Source organism: Apium graveolens, chromosome 5, assembly GCF_009905375.1.
Source record: "Apium graveolens cultivar Ventura chromosome 5, ASM990537v1, whole genome shotgun sequence".
Lineage (NCBI taxonomy): Eukaryota > Viridiplantae > Streptophyta > Magnoliopsida > Apiales > Apiaceae > Apium > Apium graveolens.
Window position 1 is genome coordinate 6,233,499 of NC_133651.1, and position 12,260 is coordinate 6,245,758.

A 12,260-nucleotide genomic window follows, 5' to 3' on the forward strand; every position below is an offset into this window, starting at 1 on the left:
TCAAATGGATGTCAAGAGCGCCTTTCTGAATGGAAAGCTGGATGAAGAGGTATATGTAGAGCAACCTCCTGGTTTTGAAGATCCAGATCATTTTGATTTTGTCTTCTTTCTTTTCTAGGCTATCTATGGACTTAAACAGTCTCCGAGAAAATGGTATGACACTCTCTCTGAATTTCTTATTGAAAATAGCTTTATTAGAGGTGTCATAGACAAAACTCTCTTTTCTAAAAAACATAAGAATGATACTATATTAGTCCAAGTCTTTGTGGATGATATAATATTTGGGTCTACTAATGATAATCTCTGTAAGAGATTTGCTAAGTTAATGCACAACAAGTTTGAAATGAGCATGATGGGAGAGCTGAAGTTCTTTCTTGGATTACAAGTAAATCAAAGGTTAGATGGAACATTTATTTGTCAATCCAAGTATCTCAAGGAACTCCTCAAAAAGTACAATCTAGAGGATTTTGCATCAGCAAGGACTCCATCAACTACAGCTGTCAAGCTTGGATCATTTGAAAACTCCATTAAGGTAGATGTCACAAGCTACAGAGGTATGATTGGCTCGTTACTCTATCTTACTGCAAGTAGACCAGATATTATGTATGCTACATGCTTATGTGCAAGGTTCCAAGCGGATCCTAGAGATATTCATCTCGTTGCTGTTAAACGAATCTTAAGATATCTTAAGGGAACACCAAATCTAGGTATTTGGTACCCTAAAGAATCTGGTTTTAACCTTGTTGGATATACAGATTCAGATTATGCAGGAAGTGTTGTTGATAGGAAAAGCACCTCAGGGAGTTGTCAATTCCTAGGTAGCAGACTAGTCTCGTGGTACAGCAAGAAACAGCAAACAGTTTCCAACTCAACGGCCGAGGCTGAATATATTGCTGCTGGAAGCTGCTGTGCTCAGATCTTGTAGATTAGGAACCAGCTACGAGACTATGGCTCTGTATTGAACAAAATTCCTATTTTATTTGACAATACAAGTGCAATAGCCATCACCAACAACCCTGTGCAGCACTCGAGGACAAAGCACATTGACATCAGGTATCATTTTATTAGAGAGCATGTCATGAATGGTACTGTTGAACTATTTTTTGTTCCAACGGAAGAACAAATAGCAGATATTTTCACTAAACCACTTGATGAATCCACATTTACCAGATTAGTTGGTAAATTGGGTATGTTGAATAGTTTTAGTGATTAATCTAGTTAATATCTGAGATCTGTTCTTGAATGAATTTACAAATGAATTTTTCATAAATGAAAAATTCATTTGCAAATTTATTTTATCATTTTATCATATTTCTTGCTTAATTCTATGTAATTTATATTATCTTATCTGTTTTATTTACTCTACTTGTTAACTTCAAATATCTCAGAATATTTTATTTTCTCTAAAAACATTTTTCTATGAATTTTATTTGCTAAAATTCAATAGAAATCTATTTTTGGAATAAAAATAATTAATTCTGAAATATTGTCTTTGCTCTTATAAATATATTATGTAAGTATATAATTGTCTTTCTACTGGAATGACAATCGGCAAGACAATTAAAATTGTCTTGCTGAAAATCATTTCAGTACATATATATATAAATATGTACATACTATTTCTGTTTATAATTGTTTTATTTCCAGAATGACAATCGGCAAGACAATTGAAATTGTCTTGCTGAAAGTCATTTCAGTGTAAATTGGGTTTTATTTTGTTATCAGTATAGTTTTATACTAGCAAGACAATCGGTATGACTATCAATTGTCTTGTCAGTTATAAATCTTATATATAAATATTTTCCTTTTATTTTATACTGGTATGACAATCGGTATGACTATCAGATTGTCATACCAGTTATATATATTTAGTGTTTATTAATTTTATTTCAATTATTTTTCTGTCTTTAAGCTGGTGTGACAATCGGTATGACAATCGGTATGACAATTCTATTGTCATACCAGTTATACTACATAAGTTTTTTTTGTGTGTTTTAATTTTCATCAGTTCAGTTCTTTTGTTTTTGTTATAAATTTCAACAGTCTTTCAGTTTTTTTCTCTCTTCTCCCTCTCTCTCTCATATTTGAATCAAACTCAACTGCTTCCTTGTCTTCCTTGCTCGAGTTTTTACTCAGCATACAAAAATCATCACTCCTGTGATATATACATACAAGTATATACATACAGAAGTGTTGTTGAATTTTTGTTTTAAAAAAAATCAGTTTGTGTTTGTTGATTTTGGGTATTTTTAATTTTAATTTATGTTTTGTGTCTTTTGGCTTTTCAAATCTGCGTTTGTGAGTTAAGAATTTTAACGAGATACATTTCTGTCTAAATTTTTCGATAATAATTAATTTAATTCGAATTATTAAATTAATTTAATTAATTCGAATTTTCTTAATATTATTCTTAAAATTCTGAAAGTGTGTGTCTTATTATTATTTTAAATGGCTCTCAATTTCCAAATTGTCGCGCATAATCAGGTTGGTTATTTTAATCCAGAAAAATGTGATGTGGAAAAATTTAAGCCATGAATTAGATTTTTAAATGACCATTCGATTGTTAGCTCTGCTATTAAATCAAATGTGATTTTAAATGTCGATCTGCTTAGACTGATTTGCACAACCTCTACTGTGGCCGATGATTCAAAATCTTTTTCATTCACCGTGGCAAACACACAGTATGTAGTTGATGAAACAGTCATCAATCAAGCGTTAAATTTTCCATTGGACAATTTCTGTAATTTACCCTCTGAAAATGATATCACAAACTTTTTCCATGCTATTCACTATCAGGGGGTGATCAATTTAACCAAACTTTCAAAATCCAATTTGGTGTCTGAATGGGACATTTTCTTCGATACACTTTCTAAAGTGTTTGCCAACTGCACTAAATCCAACTTTCACAACATCACTTCCACTCTGCAGTATATTGGTCTTGCGGTTGTTTTCAATCAAAGGATCAATTTTGGCAAACTACTTCTTCCCATTCTCTTGAGACGTCTCACTACTGCTTTACGTGATCATTCTACAAATTGTAGGGTCTCGTGTTACTATGCTCATTTTCTCATGCTTATAGCAGATCATCTTCTCACACCTGAGCACAAAGCCCTTTTTGCTAACTCTGCAGTAACCGAACCCCCTCCTGTAAGCAAAAAGATTTACACCCGCCAAGACACAACCTTCAAATTCATGCAAGTTCCAGTACTTGTATCTGCTTTCATGGCCACTTATATTCCCTTACCTATTTTCAATCTTCTCGATCATGAACAACAAGCTCAACCTCCAGTGGTTCAAGCCACCCAGGCTCCTCCAACATCAGATGCTCTTTCATTACAGGTAGTAATTCCTCACTCTCACTCCATTCCTACTTCTGTTGAAAGACCCCCAGTGGTTGATAGGGCTGACCATGAAGTTGTAGAACCACAGCTTCAATTCCAGGTCATAGAGCCAAACACAGAGTCACAACCTATCTCAACCTCTCCCCCACTGTCTAAAATGTTACCCAAAAGATTAATAGGAAGTAGTGTATTGTTAAATGTGAGTGAACCCTCAACTCTGCCTCCTCCCAAGAAAAGAAGAACATATACTGAGGCATCTGAAAGCCCATCCTTGTCCTCCCAACAGGACATGGACTTTGAAATGGCCAATGAACAGTTACTAGAGACATTCTCTCAACAAGATGAATCTATTGAAATTCGCCATAAGGCCATGGCATCTTGTACTGAGTCAAGCACAATTCCATTACTCACAATGGAACCATACATACCCACAGATGATACTCAGGACACAGAGCAAGGAGTGCACATAGAGTCTGTTACAGTGCCTGCTATAGTTACGGCAGAAGAGCAGTCACATGCTTCTGAGGGAAAATCTGACTCTCAGCCACCCTTAATAGAGTCATTTTCTCCCCTCCCAGATCCAACACCTCTGGCTCCCTCACGGGATTCTCCACTCGCAGATTTATCTGGAGAAAGTGGAGGGCAACTCGGTCAATCTATCCCTGAAGCAATTCAGACATCTATTTCACATGAAATGATAGGTTTGACTGAGGATCGGGACTCGCGAATTCCCATTGCACCACCACTGACCTCTCTTGAAGAGGCTAGGGTGATTTTAACTGCAGGTACAGAAGAACAACAACAGGAAGACTCCTCACGAGCAATTATATTGAGAGAAACACAAGCACGTGAGGTGAGTGAACCAAACACGAGTGAAATTCAGGTGAGAGCACACACAGACACAGACACTGAAAACCTGTTAGCTCAAATTGCTGCTCTAAAAGAAGAACTTGCTAAAAGCCAAGCTGAGGCTCAAGCATTCAAAGCACAAGTGGTTAAACGGTCTTCTTCTTCCACCTCTGTCAACAATCAGCTGGCACTCATCAGGAATGATATCTCAGATCTCAAGACCACTGTCACACCAAAGCTCAATTCCATTCAGGAAACTCCAACTTTATCAGCTGATGACATTTCTAACTTCTGCTCTCTACATACAAGAATGACTTCTCTTGAAGACCTGGTTGAAATGAATCATGCACTGGACTCCTCCAGATTTCTAAAGATAGAAACGGGCATGGAATATCTTAATGAAGGAATGAAACACTTGTATTTCATGATCAAGAATTCTCACTGCCCTAATAAAGAACAAAGAACTTACTTTGAAGGGCCGTCTGGTGGAGGCTCAGGGTCTGGAGGTGATGGAGGTCATGGAGGTTCTAAAGGAAAGTCAGTAGAGGATCCCTCAACTAAGGGGGAGAAGAAAGGGAGTAGTGGAAAGGGAAAAGAAAAAGATACCTCTGCTGGAGACAAAGGAAAGGCTGATGAGGTCTACTACAGTGGAGAACAGGATGACTTTGATATTTTTGACATTCCCACTGAACCAGTCTTGGAAGATAAAGATGGTTTATTTGAAGCTGAAGAGGAAAGTGATTTTGGAGAATGGGAAGAGGAAGCTACAGTGGATCCTATCTTTGAGAAAGAGTTTCAGCAGCAGCAGTCAGAGATGAAAAGAAAAGAAGCTGAACTTAAAAAGGTCTCCCAGATCATTGACATGAGGAAAGACATACAAAGAACAGAAACTCTTCAAAAGCAACGTTTTCATGACATTAAGGCTCAAGAAAGGAGAAGAGATGTCAGACTGAAGATTGGTGAAAAATGGGATGAAGCTAGGAGAGTACTTGATATGCCTCAGCTGAGCACTAACAATGATAGGCAGTTCCTACATCTTCTTGACAAGCTGGAAATCTCAAATCCTAACAATGACATGTACATGAATGCTATCAAGACTGAAGTCTCAAGGATCACAACTGCTTTTGACAGATCCCTAAATGAGATGAGCATTTTTGTATACTGTCAGAGTGAAGGATCTTTCAAGGTGTCACTTCATCTATTTGAGAATCGTTCTTTGTCAGAGATTTGGGTTCTTCTCAACAAAGTAAAAAGAAGCTCAGAATTGATTGAAGTTCTTCGAGAAAGGCTTAAAGAGTTTGCCAGCAGGGCTAGTCCTCAAGTGGTCAACAATCCTCATCAGGTGAGATTCTTTAAGTCTGATTGTCTTCAAATCTGTCAGCTAGATGTACAATCTCTTAAAGACTACTCAGCTAAGCATCTGGTCTGGATGGAACATCATTTAAGAACTGCTGGATACTCATCCATGTTGAAGACTCAAGCTGCTGATTTGATTCAAGCTTATTGTGAAAAAAATATTAAAAGGTACAATCAGTTCAAGAATAAGCTGAAGTCAGTTGGAGTTCAACCAGTCAGACAAGCAAGCTTCACTTCAGAAAAGGATCGTGTCTTTGACAAGGAGTTGCTTCAAGATTTAGAAGAAGGTGAAGTCAAAAGAGAAGACATCTGAATTCAATTAGCTCAAAACTCAATGTAATATGATTAGAGCCTTTATGAATCAAGATAGACTAATGTAGTTATATGTTCAGGCTAGAGAAACATCTATCTTGTATTCACTTGTAAATTTCTTTTGGAATCTGGAAAATGTTAAATATAATCCAGAACATTTCTGCTATTTACTTTGCATTACTGTTTATATCTTTTTCTTATTTGTTAGTTGAGTTATCCTCTAGGTATTTGTTGTTATTGTCTAACAAGCAAATAGGGGGAGATTGAAAGGCATATGTCATAGCCTATTTGTTTATTCGAGGATTTAACTCAACTCAAATAAGAATGTAATAAGTAAATAGTGGATCTATCGTCAGAGAGATCTCACAAAGTAACATCTGTCAAAGGGTTAAGAAACATTATTCATCTACAGACTTGAAGACTTAATTCACTGGAAGAAGCTCAAGAAATTGATCAAGCCTCAGTGATATAAATCAAGATTGTGGATTTAATCAAGTGACAGAGATCTCGTCAGGGTATCAATTAATTACAAGGATTTAGTCTGAAGAAAATCAAGAGTATCAAGGTCAAGGCTTGAAGAATTGTCACGGAAGTTAGTCACTCATGAACCAGACAGTACATCGAGTGTCAACATTGAAGTGGTGGAATTGATTCATAATTGACAGTAATTTTCAGAAGATTTTCAGAAGAATGGTTGCTGCTCAAGATTAGTATTAATTCTCTATTAATTAATTAAGTCAAATAATTTAATTAAGAAAATAAATTATATCTGCAAAGATTAATTTATTGATTAATTGAATTAATTGATTAATTAATTCAGAATTAATATTAAGGATTTTCAGAATTGTTATTAGATTAAAATCTATTAATAATTCAGTAAGACAATATGATTTGAACTACTATGACAATCGGTATGACAATTGATAGTCATACTGAAAGTCTTGCTAGTTCATTCTGATTGTCTTGCTAGCTATTGGGATTGTCTTGCTAGTTCAAAATGATAGTCTCATCGAAAGTCATACCAGTTCAAATAGATTGTCATGCCAGTTCATTTGATTGTCTTGCCGACAGTCTTGCTGATTCAACTGGATTGTTTTGTTTACTTAAACAACAGAAAGCAGAAGACATTATTCATTCAATCAAACAGAATACACAAGTCAAGAACACAACAGAAAACAAAAGCAAAACATTTCATTTTTCATCTGCTTTATTCAAGATCAAAATTCTAGATTGTAAAGTTAAATCCAAACCACTAGAATTATTTATCTTGTTCTTGTGTAACAATCTAGCGGATTAAAATCCCTAGAACTTAATCTCAAACCGCATTTAACATTTGATCTTTTCATTGCAAAAATAGAAAAAGTTCATGTCGAATTTATTTTAGATTTGTAATAATTGATTTGAGATTAATTCCTTGTAACAGATAATGTTGTTGTAACACATTTCAAGTTTAATAAAAGTTTTATTTAACTTGAATTTTGTTTCACCTTTTTATTCCGCATTTTATTCGATTAAACGGTATTGTTTGCATTCAACCCCCCTTCTACAAACAAATTGGGACCTAACAAGGTCTTTTAAAAATGAAAGTCCCCGGTAAAAAAAACCACCACCGCCTCCCTCCTTTCCTCCCCTTTTTTAGGGTTTGTCCATTTTCAAGTAAATCGAGGGGCTTCCACTGGTTTTCTCCGGTGGAAAGCCCCAACCCTTTTATTCTCTTTTATTTTCGTTAATTTTGTTTCAATAAAACCCATTTTTTGGGTGTTTGTGTATCTCTCCTCTTGGAGTGCGTGTTTTGTCTCTCCTTTTGGAGTGTTTGTTATGTTTTTCTTTGTTCATGTTTGGGTTTATCTGGTGTTGGATCTTTTGAGGACGAATTTATTGATATTTTTGGTGATCTGCAAAGCCTGCATTGAATCTGGGACAATGGTGATTAGTGCAAGAGATCACCTTTTACAACCAAAGATTGTTCATCTTTCATGAGTTTACAATTTCGGCATGTTTATAGTTGTTATTCGACATGTAGATAGCTGGGGTGCCTTCGGCATGTCTATAGCTGGTGTCCGGCATGTAAATAGCTGGAGTGTCGATTCTTCAATCCCATTTTATGCGATTGGTGTTTCTGAACATTGGGCTGATCATAGATTTTATGTGATATGATCAATTGCGATGTTGCTATTTTCAGAGATGCTAGTGCAATTTGGATCACTTGGGATGTCTTTGATTTCGTTTTTACCTTCAAGAATTTTTAAATTCTATGTGTTAAAGGATCTAGAAACAAATCATTTAATTGTTTTTAGTATGTTATTTGTTTTACCTGCTGGTTGTATCGACAGTTGGGGGTTTGTCCCGACTGTACTATATTCAATTTAATAAAAACTTTCCGCATTTGTAAAAAAAAACATGGTTTCCTTATTAGTATAGATAGTTGATAATCCGTGGAACACACTGGTCCGAGACTAAAAATGTCGAATTAATATTTGTAGAGAATTATTCATAATTCGTGCAAAAAACAAAATAAAATTAATATATTAATATCAATCTTAAATTGATACTTGCAAAAAATAGTTATGTGGTTAAAAAGAATCGTATCAGTTATGAAATTTTTCCCTATAATTCTAGGTTTGCATTGTTTTACCTGATATAGAAATCTAACATATTAGTTTTATTTTTTTGAAACGAATTGTATCTCTATTTGATGAACCAAATATATGTTCTTTAGATAATTTAATATTAATTAATATAATTTGATAATTATCTTATAATTAGCCTTTTCAATATAGTTTATTTAATGTTACTTAATTATCGATACAAATTAATTTACAAATTAAAAGTAAATAGATGTTATTAAACTTAATTTAATATTACTTAATATAGTCTAAATACAACCCATAAATTTGTTACTGTTAAAATATGTTTTTAATTTAAAGTAAATAAACATTGTGATGGACAGTAACAAATACAATCGTTAAATCAATAATTTTCAGTTTAAAAGTTAATAAGGTTACTAAAGTCATTTGTTATTACTTAATTATTTTTAAAATAATACTATAAAAAATAAAGTTTACAGAGAATAGAAGTCCATTCGTGTTAAGTAGTTTTTCAAAATAAAAGTAAATATATGTTATTTTACTTAATTTAACGTAACTTAATAAATTTTTAATATAATTTATAAATAAAAAAAGTTTAGAGAGAATATAAGTCAATTCGTGTTAGTAATTACTTAGTAGTTTGTAGTTTTTCTAAAATTAAAAATAAATATAAGTTATTTTACTTAATTTAACGTAATTTAATAAATTTTTAATATAATTTACAAATCATTTAAAAAATATTTTTATTTTATAAAGTAAATAGACGATTGGATGAACACTAGCTAAAAAGAAAATAAAATTTATAAAGAATAGAAGTCGATTTGTGTTAAAAACAAAGTTTATTGAGAATAGAAGTAACTTATACAGGTAAAGTACCAAGGACCTATGAAGACTGAGAATAAGTTTCTTAGACTGTATCCGATCGTGCTCTTGTGCTAAATTATTTTTATAAATTATTTTTAGTGAGTTATAGATGTTGCCGATTGTTTCAACAAAGTTTTTTTTATCAATGACGGTCTCATGGTATACAGGGATATGCAGAGTGAAGTTTTGCAAATGATTTCTCTCCTGAATGTAATACTCCTCCGTCACATAATTTCTGTTTATTTTTTGAGTTTAGACCAAATTTTAACAATAAATTCACATATTATATTCCATTAGTCCTATTCATTTAGTTATATTGCGGAGAGAGTATTCGACATATATTTTTAGGTGCATTTTAATAATCTCTTCTTTTTTTCTATTTTTTCCCCAAATAAAAATTTAAACATTCAGTATGTATTTGAAAATTAAAATCATAAAAAATAAATTACAGAACTATATTATATATATATATAAGAATCTTAAAATATGTATCAGACACTCATTCTATAATGTAAAATAATGGGGTAGGATATTTAAAGATAGTTGTATAAAATTATACGTTTATAAAATATACGCATTATAATCTAAAATTTATAAAATCAGGGAATGGTGGGAGTAACAAATAATAACAATCATAATGTTTTGTATACTAGACATGCGTTTTTTAATTAAAATCATCGGTCCATTTTTTTATCATAAAGAGTCGTCAAATTTTTTTTGTTCTTTTTACGTTATGAGCTCAATGTCGATAAATTTTCTTAATGTTCTAAAAATTCGGTATTCGATTCGATTCGGTAAAGGTATGAAATAATGAGTATTCGGAGTATTCGGTTTAAAATTCGGATAAAATAATAAACTAATTTTTAATTTTAATCTTAATTTAACTTAAATCATTTTATAAATGATATACAAGATAATTAATTATGTTTCCGAGTATCTCGAAAGAGTACTTGTTATAAAACTCAAAATTTTTAAAAGATACGTAACTTTTAATTTGGCACGTATTTAACTTATAATATTTATAAATGTATGCAACATAATTAAATTTTTTCACTTTGGATAGCCTTTTACAATTTTTTTAACACTAAAAATACTTGAAAGTTGTATTTCTTTGTTGAAACTAGTTTTTGGGGGAAAACACACAAATATAGAACCAAACAAATAGTGGAAAACACACACACACACTATATATATATATATATATATATGACGCGGAAAAACTCACGTCCCAACTTGTATTATTAATACAAACAATTATTAATAATACAATCAATCTCACCAAACGGTATTCACTCAAGCGATACTTAAGTCAAACAATACCCAGACATACATCAAAATAATAACATGACTATGTATATATAGCCATCACAAACTTGACCACCAAGACTAATAACCTAATCCCATTATAATAATAATTGTCTACCCATACAATTATTACCGAACTTAATTATGATAATAATTGTCTACCCATACAATTATTACTAAATCCAATTATGTTTTCTATCACCAAACCCATACTACCTATTGAGTTTAACCCCAACAATATTCCCCTTCAACCCAATATGGTTTCATGCACAACCGTATTAACGGTCATCATTAGGCCATCGATGTCGATCCGCCAATACCCCCTCTCAAACATTAACCCCTCATTCTAGCACATAAAGATTTCTCTTATCTTTTCGACCTTTAAGTATCTCTAAATCCCCTTTAGTAACTTCCAACGTACTCCCTCCATCCCTTTTGATTGTTTACATTTTTGAGAGAGTGTCCGACACGTATTTTAAGGTGCATATAAAGTATAGTTATGTAATTTTTTTTTACAATTTTGTTTTTCTGAATAAAAATTAAAACATTCAACTTTTATTCAGAATAAGAAAATTATAAAAATAAGTTACATAACTATACTTTTTATGCACCTTAAAATACGTGTCAGACACTTTCTCAGAAATGTAAATAATTGGAAGGGACTGAGGGAGTACTATTTTTCATCATAATAGTATATCCCAAATCAACTAATTTACCCAATAAAATTAGATTTTGATTTAACTCCGGTATGTATATTACTTGAGTTGACTTCTGAACACGACCATGATGACGTTTCATTGTTACCTCAAAAATGCCAACAACCTTTACCCTTTTACCGTTCAGTAAAGTTACCATCTTTCCCTCACACTTTTTGTAGGACGAGAACCACTCCCTCCTAGCACATATGTGATGAGAACATCCCGAGTCAAGCACCCATTCTTCTTTTGATCCATTCTCTTCTTGAACCAAAAGAACATCATCATCAGTTTCTACAAGCAAAAACACTACCCCCTCCTCAGTAGAGACATTAGTAGTAGAACAACTTTGTCCTCATCCTTCAATTTTTCATCGAAATTATTTTGCTGGTTGATTAAGCCATTAAAATGATTCAGATGATCTGTTAAATCTCCGTCTTCTTCCATCTTGAGCCCGAACAAATCTTTCTTGAGAAACAGCTTGTTGGCCAAAGATCTTGAGTGATAAGTCTTCGTTAACTTCTCCCACAAATTCTTGGATTGTCCTATTCAAGAACATCATACTTGATTTCCGGTGCAAGGGCCAACTGGATCGTTGATGCTGCACGTAACTTCATGTCTCCCCACTTTATATCATCAACTTCACCGTTGATGATACAAGGTAAAATTATTTCTTCCATTAAAAAATTCAATCTCAAATACCTCAACCTTCTCCATCATGAACCTGGCTTTGATACCACTTGTTACGGGGGATACACACAAATATAGAATCAAACAAACAGTGTAAAACACATACACACACACACACACATAATATATGACGCTGAAAAACCCACGTCCTAACTTGTATTATTAATCCAACTAATAATTGTTGACGGAGGAATTTGGTAGCAACAAATTTCGAGGTTCGTAGCCGAAAATAAGATCTGTGACGGTGGTTCTTCGTCTGA